At 47.9% G+C, this 12,500-nt stretch overlaps 1 pseudogene; it reads left to right on the forward strand.

Moving 5' to 3' along the window:
- The first annotated feature begins 123 nt into the window (after positions 1 to 123).
- LOC135571001 (prospero homeobox protein 1-like) overlaps positions 124 to 12,500 on the forward strand; it is a 17,667-nt pseudogene continuing 5,290 nt past the window's right edge.

Consider the following 12,500-nt stretch of genomic DNA (forward strand, 5'->3'; position numbering starts at 1 on the left):
TAGGACAGGAGCCAGGATTCCACTACTGGGATTTCTGCCCACGTGGAGAGTGAGTATGAAGTTTAGTTGCCCCAGTAACTAACTACCCCCTGGATATACCCTCAGTCCTACAGCCACAATATATATATAAATAATCCCAGTGAATTTCAGTTTCGGCAAGTCGTTAGTTCATCCTCTATCACGTAGCTATACTTTAGTCTACATAATGGACAGAGAGAAAAAGGAGATAGGGAACCAGGGGGTTAATGCCAACCGTGCCGTGAAGTGGACAACAGCTCGCGAGCCCGCCCTCGCGCACCTTTTCAAAGCGTGTGAGGATGTCACAGGGAGATACTGTATGTTCGGAAGCTAGAGATAGACAGAGAGATATAGAAAGAACAGATGGAGAGAGGGACAGAGATAGAAAGAGAGAGGGGGATTGACAACGAGGAGCAGCAATAACAGGAAACACCGCGCGCAGGGCTTTGCTTTCCTACGGAGCGGATGCACTGACCAGAGCAAACAGAAGGGCACGAGAGGAGCGGTTGCAGACAGATAAAACGGGAAGAGGAACACCTCAGAACTAACCGGTTCTAACATTCTCACAGAGAGAGAGAGAAGAGTCGGTTTCCGTGCGGGGTGTTATCCAATTCAGTGAGTTATTGTCTTATGTCAATTCTACTTTTGGTTTGTCTACACTTTGACTACTCCGTATGTCCTTTGCTGTGAGTGCACTGACCTGTGTGTGCGCGTGTCCGTCCATGTTTATGTAGCCTAGCCTATTATCAACTGCGACATACTGTACGCGCACCGATAATTAATGGGTGGCAGCTGCTCATTACGGAGGACTAAACCTGGCATAATTAGAAATGAATGAAAGCACACAAATCGATAAATACATAAATAAATGCTCATATAAACAGATGAATGAATGCACACAGATGAATAATTAATAGCAGTTTATTTTAGTTATTTTAATTGATATGATTTGTTTCTGTATTTCTTCCGCCAATATGATAATGAGGGGGGCGTCAACCAAACATATGTGGCTGGTATCTAACACACCATTGGTTGATCAATGCCACAGTGCCGTTGCACTTGCCTGGGCTGCGTTCAGTATGACATAACGGTGTTCAACATTTAAAGATCATGTTTAACATTAGCACCTCCCACCCCCCAAAAAAACAATCATGTGTAGAGCATACATGTATCAGTGTCACTATTTTTTCCCGACATTAGAAATTGGAGATAAAATCTATTTTATGCTGCTGTGGCGAAACACGCACCGTGAAAACACACAAATGGAACATTGTCCTTGTTTGACGTGGAATCCAGGTGAACAACTTTGGAACACTGAGCCATTGACTGACTAGCTACACCAGGTAGCAGTGTTAGGAGTGCGTTTCTTTTGACAATAAGACACCGGGCTACAGCCATATGGTTTTGAACCTAGAAGAAGACCGAGAGACGGGAGTAGGCGAGAAGGAGTCGGCCGGGATTGGTGAGAGGAATGTCCAGTTGGACAGAAAAGCACGGTAAGCTAATGTTACAAGATGACTTTCAGTTATAGCCAAGCTAGTTGAGTTGGCTGGCTAGCTAGTTGCATTTTACAGTCAGACTCTACATTTTACACTTAAGTAACTAGCTAGCTGCGTTTTACAGTCACTCTACATTTTTACACTTAGGTAGCTAGCTAGCTGCGTTTTACAGTCACTCTACATTTTACACTTAGGTAGCTAGCTAGCTGCGTTTTACAGTCACTCTACATTTTACACTTAGGTAGGTAGCTAGCTAGCTGCGTTTTACAGTCACTCTACATTTTACACTTAGGTAGCTCGCTAGCTGCATTTTACAGTCACTACATTTTACACTTAGACATTTACATTACATTACATTTAAGTCATTTAGCAGACGCTCTTATCCAGAGCGACTTACAAATTGGTGCATTCACCTTATGACCTCCAGTGGAACAGTAGTGCATCTAAATCTTTTCAGGGGGAGGGGGGGTGAGAGGGATTACTTTATCCTATCCTAGGTATTCCTTAAAGAGGTGGGGTTTCAGGTGTCTCCGGAAGGTGGTGATTGACTCCGCTGTCCTGGCGTCGTGAGGGAGTTTGTTCCACCATTGGGGGGCCAGAGCAGCGAACAGTTTTGACTGGGCTGAGCGGGAACTGTACTTCCTCAGTGGTAGGGAGGCGAGCAGGCCAGAGGTGGATGAACGCAGTGCCCTTGTTTGGGTGTAGGGCCTGATCAGAGCCTGGAGGTACTGAGGTGCCGTTCCCCTCACAGCTCCGTAGGCAAGCACCATGGTCTTGTAGCGGATGCGAGCTTCAACTGGAAGCCAGTGGAGGGAGCGGAGGAGCGGGGTGACGTGAGAGAACTTGGGAAGGTTGAACACCAGACGGGCTGCGGCGTTCTGGATGAGTTGTAGGGGTTTAATGGCACAGGCAGGGAGCCCAGCCAACAGCGAGTTGCAGTAATCCAGACGGGAGATGACAAGTGCCTGGATTAGGACCTGCGCCGGTAGCTAGCTATCTGCGTTTTACAGTCACTCTACATTTTACACTTAGGTAGGTAGCTAGCTAGCTGCGTTTTACAGTCACTCTACATTTTACACTTAAGTAGCTAGCTAGCTGCGTTTTACAGTCAGAATCTACATTTTACACTTAGATAGCTAGCTAGCTAGATAATGAACTAAACTTCAAGTATCATAAAATATGACTATCTAGCTAGCTACGGTAGGTAAATATCTGTCAGATGTAAAGCAAGCAGGATCGTGGCATGTGTCAGAAGCAATGCGTGTTGGCTAGCTCATGTTAGCTAGATCACATTAGCTAGTCAAGTTTTGCTAGTCGTATTTACAGGATACGCATGGTATTCGTGGTCCAATGATATGCTTACTTGCAGGTTCCTTCTCGACAATGCAACAACAATACTAAATAAAAGAGAAGAATACGAACATAAAGTTAAAGGCTCAGTAGAATATAATAAATATTTTAGCCAAAGTATAATACAGGAAGGCACAATTTATAGTCCAACATTTACATGTGTATTGGCGGGGGGGAGTAATACGTATATATATATAAGTATATACAGTGGGGCAAAAAAGTATTTAGTCAGCCACCGATTGTGCAAGTTCTCCCACTTAAAAAGATGAGAGAGCCCTGTAATTTTCATCATAGGTACACTTCAACTCTGACAGACAAAATGAGAAAAAAAATCCAGAAAATCACATTGTAGGATTTTTTAAAAATTTATTTGCAAATTATGGTGGAAAATAAGTACACGGGGTGGAATGGCAAATTTCTTCAGACCCCTTAGGAAGTAGAGACGCTGTTGCAACCTCTTGACAAGAATGGTGGTGTTGTCGATCCATGACAAGTCCTCTGTGATGTGGACACTGAGAAACTTAAAACTCGTGATTCTCTCTACTCCCGTAGATGTGGATTGGAGCATGTCCCCCCCTCTGCTTCCTGAAGTCAACAATCAACTCCTTTGTTTTGTTGACGTTGAGGGAGAGGTTGTTGTCATGACACCACAATGCCAGTTCACATACCTCCTCCCTATTGGCTGACTCGTCGTTGTTGGTTATCGGGCCTACAGCCGTGGTGTCGTCATGGAGACTAGATAATGAAGTTGGCGTCGTGCAAAACCCCACAGTCGTTGGTGAACAGGAAGTAGAGCAGAGGACTGAGGACACCACTGGGGGGCCCCTAAGGGAGTACAGCAGAGGACTGAGGACACACCCCTGGGGTGCACCTGTGTTAAGAGTCAGTGTGGAGGAGGTGTTGTTGCCAACCCTCTTTCAGATGTAACTCGGAGGTGTAGCCTACTTTCTGAATTAAGCCATCGTGGATACCTAATTTAAGAGGGATGTAAATTAGGCTAGCTAGCTAGGCTAATGCTATACATCCATCTTTGAAGCAGTTGGGCTGCAAAATTAGGTCTCAACAATCACAGGCATCTAAACTAGCAGCTAACCTAGCAGCTAACCTAGCAGCTAACCTAGCAGCTGACCTAGCAGCTGACCTAGCAGTTAAACTAGCAGCTAAACTAGCAGCTAACCTAGCAGCTGACCTAGCAGCTAACCTAGCATCTAACCTAGCAGCTAACCTAGCAGCTAACCACAGTCAAATAAGGAAGATGCTGCCATGATGGAAGAAGTCCCTTATATGAAGCTAGCCACAATAAGGATTAGCCACAATAGTGGAATTTGCTGTCCGCCATAGCAATTGTTAGTGAGATGAGACGTGGTGCCATAATAAAAATAACAGCTTAGCAAGCTATAGATTTAATGATTTCTTGGAGCCTGATGGAGATGTATGGCTGCATCTAGGTTGAGGCTTGCTTCCAGCAGGAACATGGAGCACTCCCGTGTCAGTAAGTCATGATATTATTGTTTTCTTTTACATTGCACCATAACAAGTTCCTCGGTGTCCACATCACCAAGGACCTATCATGGTCCAAACACACCAACGCAGTGGTGAAGAGGGCACGACAACGCCTCTTTCCCCCTTCAGGAGGCTAAAAAGATTTGGCATCGGCCCCTCAGATCCTCAAAATGTTATACAGCTGCACCATTGAGAGCATCTTGACTGGCTGCATCACCGCCTGGTGTGGCACCTGCATGGTATCCGACCAGAAGGTGGTGCGTATGGCCCAAGTACCTTTTATCTTGGCATAGTTGGGAAAGGGCTTGTAAGTAACCATTTCACTGTGACGTTTATGTATTTGACGCATGACAAATAACATTTTATTTTATTTTTGATAATAGGCAATGGGACCCTGTGCTAATGGGAGGGCAGGGGTCTCTCTCTTTCTAGGAGACTCGATACCTCTATCCGTCACACTTCAGGTGCTAGATACAGACTGGTCCAAGGACACACAGCCACTACCTGCGATCTCTCCAGAGCACTGTTCAATAAGTTGTACTCCTAGTAAACCTCCTTCACTGTGGCGGCAGGTAGCCTAGAGGTTAGAGCGTTGGGCCAGTAACCGCAAGGTTGCTAGATCGAATGCCAGAGCATGACAAGGTAAACAATCTGTTGTTCTGCCCACTGAACAAGGCAGTTAAACCCACTGTTCCTAGGCTGTCATTGTATATAACAATTTGTTTTTAACTGACTTGTCTAGTTAAATTTAAAAAATAATTCACTGTGGCAGTCTGCCCGTGTGATGACATAGGATATTATCCAGGGACAGTTGTTGGATTGTGTTTGATCCTCATGCTCTCTCCTCCCTGGACAAGTCTCTGAGACTTTTAGTAAAAACTAACATGTGTCCATCCCTCTGTCCCCAGGTGAGTCTGCTGGGCTGTGGGAACTCTAGATCAACAAACCTACCACCCTTTTGTCAGCTAGCAACACATCAACAAAACCTACCACTCTGTTGTCAGCTAGCAACACATCAACAAAACCTACCACCCTGTTGTCAGCTAGCAACACATCAACAAACCTACCACTCTGTTGTCAGCTAGCAACACGTCAACAAACCTACCACCCTGTTGTCAGCTAGCAACACATCAACAAAACCTACCACTCTGTTGTCAGCTAGCAACACATCAACAAACCTACCACCCTGTTGTCAGCTAGCAACACATCAACAAACCTACCACCCTGTTGTCAGCTAGCAACACATCAACAAACCTACCACCCTGTTGTCAGGTAGCAACACATCAACAAACCTACCACCCTGTTGTCAGCTAGCAACACATCAACAAACCTACCACCCTGTTGTCAGCTAGCAACACATCAACAAACCTACCACTCTGTTGTCAGGTGGCAACACATCAACAAACCTACCACCGTTGTCAGGTAGCAACACATCAACAAACCTACCACCCTGTTGTCAGCTAGCAACACATCAACAAACCTACCACCCTTTTGTCAGCTAGCAACACATCAACAAAACCTACCACTCTGTTGTCAGCTAGCAACACATCAACAAAACCTACCACCCTGTTGTCAGCTAGCAACACATCAACAAACCTACCACTCTGTTGTCAGCTAGCAACACATCAACAAACCTACCACCCTGTTGTCAGCTAGCAACACATCAACAAACCTACCACCCTGTTGTCAGCTAGCAACACATCAACAAACCTACCACCCTGTTGTCAGGTAGCAACACATCAACAAACCTACCACCCTGTTGTCAGGTAGCAACACATCAACAAACCTACCACCCTGTTGTCAGCTAGCAACACATCAACAAACCTACCACCCTGTTGTCAGCTAGCAACACATCAACAAACCTACCACTCTGTTGTCAGGTGGCAACACATCAACAAACCTACCACCGTTGTCAGGTAGCAACACATCAACAAACCTACCACCCTGTTGTCAGCTAGCAACACATCAACAAACCTACCACCCTGTTGTCAGCTAGCAACACATCAACAAACCTACCACTCTGTTGTCAGGTGGCAACACATCAACAAACCTACCACCCTGTTGTCAGGTGGCAACACATCAACAAACCTACCACCCTGTTGTCAGGTGGCAACACATCAACAAACCTACCACCCTGTTGTCAGCTAGCAACACATCAACAAACCTACCACTCTGTTGTCAGCTAGCAACACATCAACAAACCTACCACCCTGTTTTCAGCTAGCAACACATCAACAAACCTACCACCCTGTTGTCAGCTAGCAACACATCAACAAACCTACCACCCTGTTGTCAGGTCGCAACACATCAACAAACCTACCACCCTGTTGTCAGCTAGCAACACATCAACAAACCTACCACCCTGTTGTCAGCTAGCAACACATCAACAAACCTACCACCCTGTTGTCAGCTAGCAACACATCAACAAACCTACCACCCTGTTGTCAGGTAGCAACACATCAACAAACCTACCACCCTGTTGTCAGCTAGCAACACATCAACAAACCTACCACCCTGTTGTCAGCTAGCAACACATCAACAAACCTACCACTCTGTTGTCAGGTGGCAACACATCAACAAACCTACCACCCTGTTGTCAGGTGGCAACACATCAACAAACCTACCACCCTGTTGTCAGGTGGCAACACATCAACAAACCTACCACCCTGTTGTCAGCTAGCAACACATCAACAAACCTACCACCCTGTTGTCAGCTAGCAACACATCAACAAACCTACCACCCTGTTGTCAGCTAGCAACACATCAACAAACCTACCACCCTGTTGTCAGGTAGCAACACATCAACAAACCTACCACCCTGTTGTCAGCTAGCAACACATCAACAAACCTACCACCCTGTTGTCAGCTAGCAACACATCAACAAACCTACCACCCTGTATCCACAGACTGTTTTGAGGAAGGATGCAACTATCACTGCTTTCAAAGGCGACAGTCAAGTTTTTTTGTATAAACAACTTTTTAAAATGTTTTATTGTTAATTATAAAAACAAAATTCTAACTTTTGTGGTATAAGAGCTTGTGATTCAAAAGGTCTAAGGTAAATTTAATTCTCATGTCCAGGGTAAATTCATTTTTATTCATGTATTTCCGACCAGAGACTGGGTTCGTGCCCGGGCTCTGTCGCAGCCAGCCACGACCGGGAGGTCCTTGGTGCAACGCACAATTGGCCTAACGTCGTCCGGGTTAGGGAGGCCGGTAGGGATATCCTTGTCTCATCGCGCACCAGCGACTCCTATCTGCCCCCCCTCTAACCACTAGGCTATCTGCCCCCCCTCTAACCACTAGGCTACTACCCCCCCCTAACCACTAGGCTACCATCCCCCTCTAACCACTAGGCTACTACCCCCTAACCACTAGGCTACTACCCCCCCCTAACCACTAGGCTACTACCCCCCCCTAACCACTAGGCTACTACCCCCCCCAACCACTAGGCTACTACCCCCCCCCCCTCTAACCACTAGGCTACTACCCCCCTCTAACCACTAGGCTACCTGCCCCCCCTCTAACCACTAGGCTACCTGCCCCCTCTAACCACTAGGCTACCTGCCCCCTCTAACCACTAGGCTACCTGCCCCCCCTACACTCTAACCACTAGGCTACCTGCCCCCTCTAACCACTAGGCTACCTGCCCCCCTCTAACCACTAGGCTACCTGCCCCCTCTAACCACTAGGCTACCTGCCCCCTCTAACCACTAGGCTACCTGCCCCCTCTAACCACTAGGCTACCTGCCCCCCTCTAACCACTAGGCTACCTGCCCCCCCTCTAACCACTAGGCTACCTGCCCCCCTACACTCTAACCACTAGGCTACCTGCCCCCCCTACACTCTAACCACTAGGCTACCTGCCCCCCTACACTCTAACCACTAGGCTACCTGCCCCTACACCCTAACCACTAGGCTACCTGCCCCCCTCTAACCACTAGGCTACCTGCCCCCCTACACTCTAACCACTAGGCTACCTGCCCCCCTACACTCTAACCACTAGGCTACCTGCCCCCTACACTCTAACCACTAGGCTACTACCCCCCCTAACCACTAGGCTACTACCCCCCACCCTCTAACCACCTAGGCTACCTGCCCCCCTCTAACCACTAGGCTACCTGCCCCCCTCTAACCACTAGGCTACCTGCCCCCCCTCTAACCACTAGGCTACCTGCCCCCCTACACTCTAACCACTAGGCTACCTGCCCCCCCTACACTCTAACCACTAGGCTACCTGCCCCCCTACACTCTAACCACTAGGCTACCTGCCCCCTCCACTCTAACCACTAGGCTACCTGCCCCCTCCCTCCACTCTAACCACTAGGCTACCTGCTGCCCACTAGGCTACTACCCCCCCCAACCACTAGGCTACCTGCCCCCTCCCCTCCACTCTAACCACTAGGCTACCTGCTGCCCACTAGGCTACTACCCCCTCCCCTCTAACCACTAGGCTACCTGCCTCCCCTCTAACCACTAGGCTACCGGCCCCCCTCTAACCACTAGGCTACCTGCCTCCCCTCTAACCACTAGGCTACCTGCCTCCCCCTACACTCTAACCACTAGGCTACCTGCCCCCTCCTCTACACTCTAACCACTAGGCTACCTGCCCCCCTACACTCTAACCACTAGGCTACCTGCCCCCCCCTACACTCTAACCACTAGGCTACCTGCTGCCCACTAGGCTACTACCCCCCCTAACCACTAGGCTACTACCCCCCCTAACCACTAGGCTACTACCCCCCTAACCACCTAGACTACCTGCCTCCTCAAGATAGCTGGCTAGTTAATGGCATTTTTTTTTAGCAACTTTATCAATCAGATGAATAGCTAGCAAAGGTATCCGTTCACCAACGTGTAACTTGTAGCAGCTAGCCGACACCAAGTTTTCGATGCACGCATCCACACGGGGAAACCGGGTAACCTGGAGATACCGTCGTTCTCCGCAGCGGCCAGCACTGCCACAGGTCTATGTGAAGATAGCCACAATAGTGGCGTATTCGGTTCGCCTCCTAAATAAACGAACGACACTGAAACTGATGCAAACGGAAACCAAACAAGTGGAATCATGCCATATTTGGACTAGATAACACGTTTGGAATGTTGCTAAATGAATTAAACAAAACACATTTTAACTTGACAGAAAAGGACAAATCAGTTAATGTTTTAGACTTAATAATTGTATATTATTTTTTATTTAATCTTTTTATTTAACTAGACAAGGAATTGCATTTGGGGGGCATACTGTATGCACTGTACAGCTTTAGCCATGGATCTTGGTTCCATGAAATGGAGTATCAGCCTATTCAGTGACACCCAAAGATCACAACTTTGAAGAGTTTTGCACAGATATTAGCATTGTAGCTCATATTAGCATTGTAGCTCATATTAGCATTGTAGCTCATATTAGCATTGTAGCTCATATTAGCATTGTAGCTCATATTAGCATTGTAGCTCATATTAGCATTGTAGCTCATATTAGCATTGTAGCTCATGTTAGCATTGTAGCTCATGTTAGCATTGTTGCTCATGTTAGCATTGTTGCTCATGTTAGCATTGTAGCTCATGTTAGCATTGTAGCTCATGTTAGCATTGTAGCTCATATTAGCATTGTAGCTCATATTGCTGGACTTTGATTGTGGGAAATCTATTTGTACCTATTGGACATTAATATTGCAATGTACAGACTTTTATTAAATGTTTTTTTTATTTAACCTTTTTATTTAACTAGGCAAGTCAGTTAAGAACAAATTCTTATTTACAATGACGACCCCATTTTACAGACCCAATAGGTATTAGCCTAGTCAGTGACACCCAAACGAGCACAACTGTGAAAAGAGATCGAATTTGAATAATTGATATTTACCTATTTTTAAACTGTTGGATTATATAGTTAATGTTGCAACGGAATTATAATAACCCCCTACCATGGTGACTGATGTGAGCTGTTCGCTGTAGGGTTAAACTGCCACACATTTAGTTGAATGAATTTATGGATTATAGCTAGATTAAAATCCTATTTAAAATGTCACTTTTGTCTGTCTGTCTGCCTGCTTGTCTGTCTGTCTGGCATGTTTGTCTGTCTCTGTCTGTCTGTCTGTCTGTCTGTCTGGCATGTTTGTCTGTCTGTCTGGCATGTTTGTCTATATGTGATAGAAGTACAGTGAAATGTGTGTGTTGTTATCACTGTCAAGTAGGACTACTGCTTTCACGCTGCTACCTCTCTACCTCCACTGTTGTCATCTCTCTCTGTCGTGTGGGTGTGTGTGGGGTGTGTGTGTGTGTGTGGGTGTGTGTGTGTGTGTGTGTGGTGGGGTGTGGGGGGTGTGTGTGTGTGTGTGTGGGGGGGGGCACTGTTGGGGTAAAACATCTGAATAAACAGAATTTAACTGCCATACTCCACTGAAGTGAGTGTTTCGTGGACATTTTCTCTGAAACATTCAGTTCGTCACACCTGAGTGTTCCAGGTGCCTGACGTGAGGTGTACGGTACGGTCACAATGCTGTTCCTATCACTTTTAAACACAAGCTTGATTTCAAACCAGTTTAATATTTTCTCTCTTTCCAGAAACAGTCATCGACGAGGAGAATAGAAGGTTCCATGGATTCCCCTTCTGATCTGTTTGGTTGTCAGTCCTCCCTGATTTCTCCCTTTGACCTTTACCCTGACCCCTCCACCGCCCTTGACCTCCCCAGACACCTCACACCCTCTGGAGGGGGGCACGGTGCACCCTACGCTGGAGCCAACCCCTCCTACCCCCTCATCCACCACCTGCTGCAGCCTGGTGGAGCCCCTATGAGGTCCGGGGGGGAATTACACCTAGACAGATATAACAGGGAGGAGGAGGAGGGGATGGGTGGACGGTTGGTAGGGGTGGGGGGGAAGAGGCTGAGTGGTGACGCCCTAGTGGCTGACTGGAGTTATGACATGATGAGAGTGAAGCGATTGAGACTGGAGAGTCTAGTTAAAGGAGATGGAGAGATAGGCTTAGAGGAAGAAGAAGAGGAGGAGGAGAAAGGGAGGAGGAGTGCAGAGAGGGGGAACAGGGAGAAAGGGAGGGAGGGGAGGAGAAGGGAGAGAGAGGAGCTGAAGGAACAGTTGGAAGAGGCGAGAGGAAGACTGAAGGCCTTGCAGGAGAAAGTATGGAAAGCATTCGGAGAGAGACCCGCTCAAGAGGAGAAGAAGAGGTGGACTGGAGGAGAGCAGGAGGAGGATGATGATGGAGAGACGGACAAAGAGGAGGAGGAGGAGACGGCAGAAGGGATCACTGAAGAGGAGGTGGAAGAGGAGGTGGGAGAAATAGACGATCTCTCTTTCCCCTTCATCCCCTCTTCTCCCCATTTCCAAGGCATCGCTAAACGAGACCGAAAAGCGAGGGACCATGAGAAAAGGAGTGAAGAACAGAGGAACGCGAATGGAGGAGGGGGGGTGTTTTTGGAGGGGGTTCTGGAGAGGGCGGCAGTGTGGATGGGGTGTGGGGTGGTGAGGGGGGAATGGGAGCGTTTTGGAGGGGAGCAGAAGTTTGCCCAAGCTTTGAAACAGGAACTGGGAAACGCTGTAGCTCGAGTCATCGATAGGGTCCTCCGTCTATACACCCAAAACGAACCTCTACCTCCCTCCATTCATCCTTTCACCCTGTCACCCAGAGAGGGAGGGAACGAGGGAGGAGGCGGAGGAGCAGTGTGGGCAGCCCTGAGAGAGAGGAGGGAGAGAGAACGGGGTGGAGGTTCACCTCCCCACTCGAACAGAGCTCCACCCCCCCACCAGGAACAATCTGAAGCGTTGCCGTTGATTACCCGTCGCCCCGACAACCGCCGAAACCATCTTCAACCCCTCAACAACCACCCTATCAACCGAACTAAAAACCCTCTTCTCCCTCCTCACGCCTTCCCCCCTCTCTGCCAGCCTCACCACCACACCCACCCCGCCCTCCTCCCCCTCCTCTTGTCATAAGGACTCCTCCCCCTTCCTCCCGCCCTCCTCCTGTCCGCTCCCCCTCCCCCTCCTCCACTACACCATGCAACAGCTCTTCACTCGTTCTCTCTCTCACCTTCATCCTCTCCACAAAGGGAACCCTTTCTTCCCCCACCTCACCCCCTCCTCCTCTTCCTCTCATCCCTCCTTCCCTCC

Source organism: Oncorhynchus nerka, unplaced genomic scaffold (assembly GCF_034236695.1).
Source record: "Oncorhynchus nerka isolate Pitt River unplaced genomic scaffold, Oner_Uvic_2.0 unplaced_scaffold_419___fragment_1, whole genome shotgun sequence".
NCBI classification, from domain to species: domain Eukaryota; kingdom Metazoa; phylum Chordata; class Actinopteri; order Salmoniformes; family Salmonidae; genus Oncorhynchus; species Oncorhynchus nerka.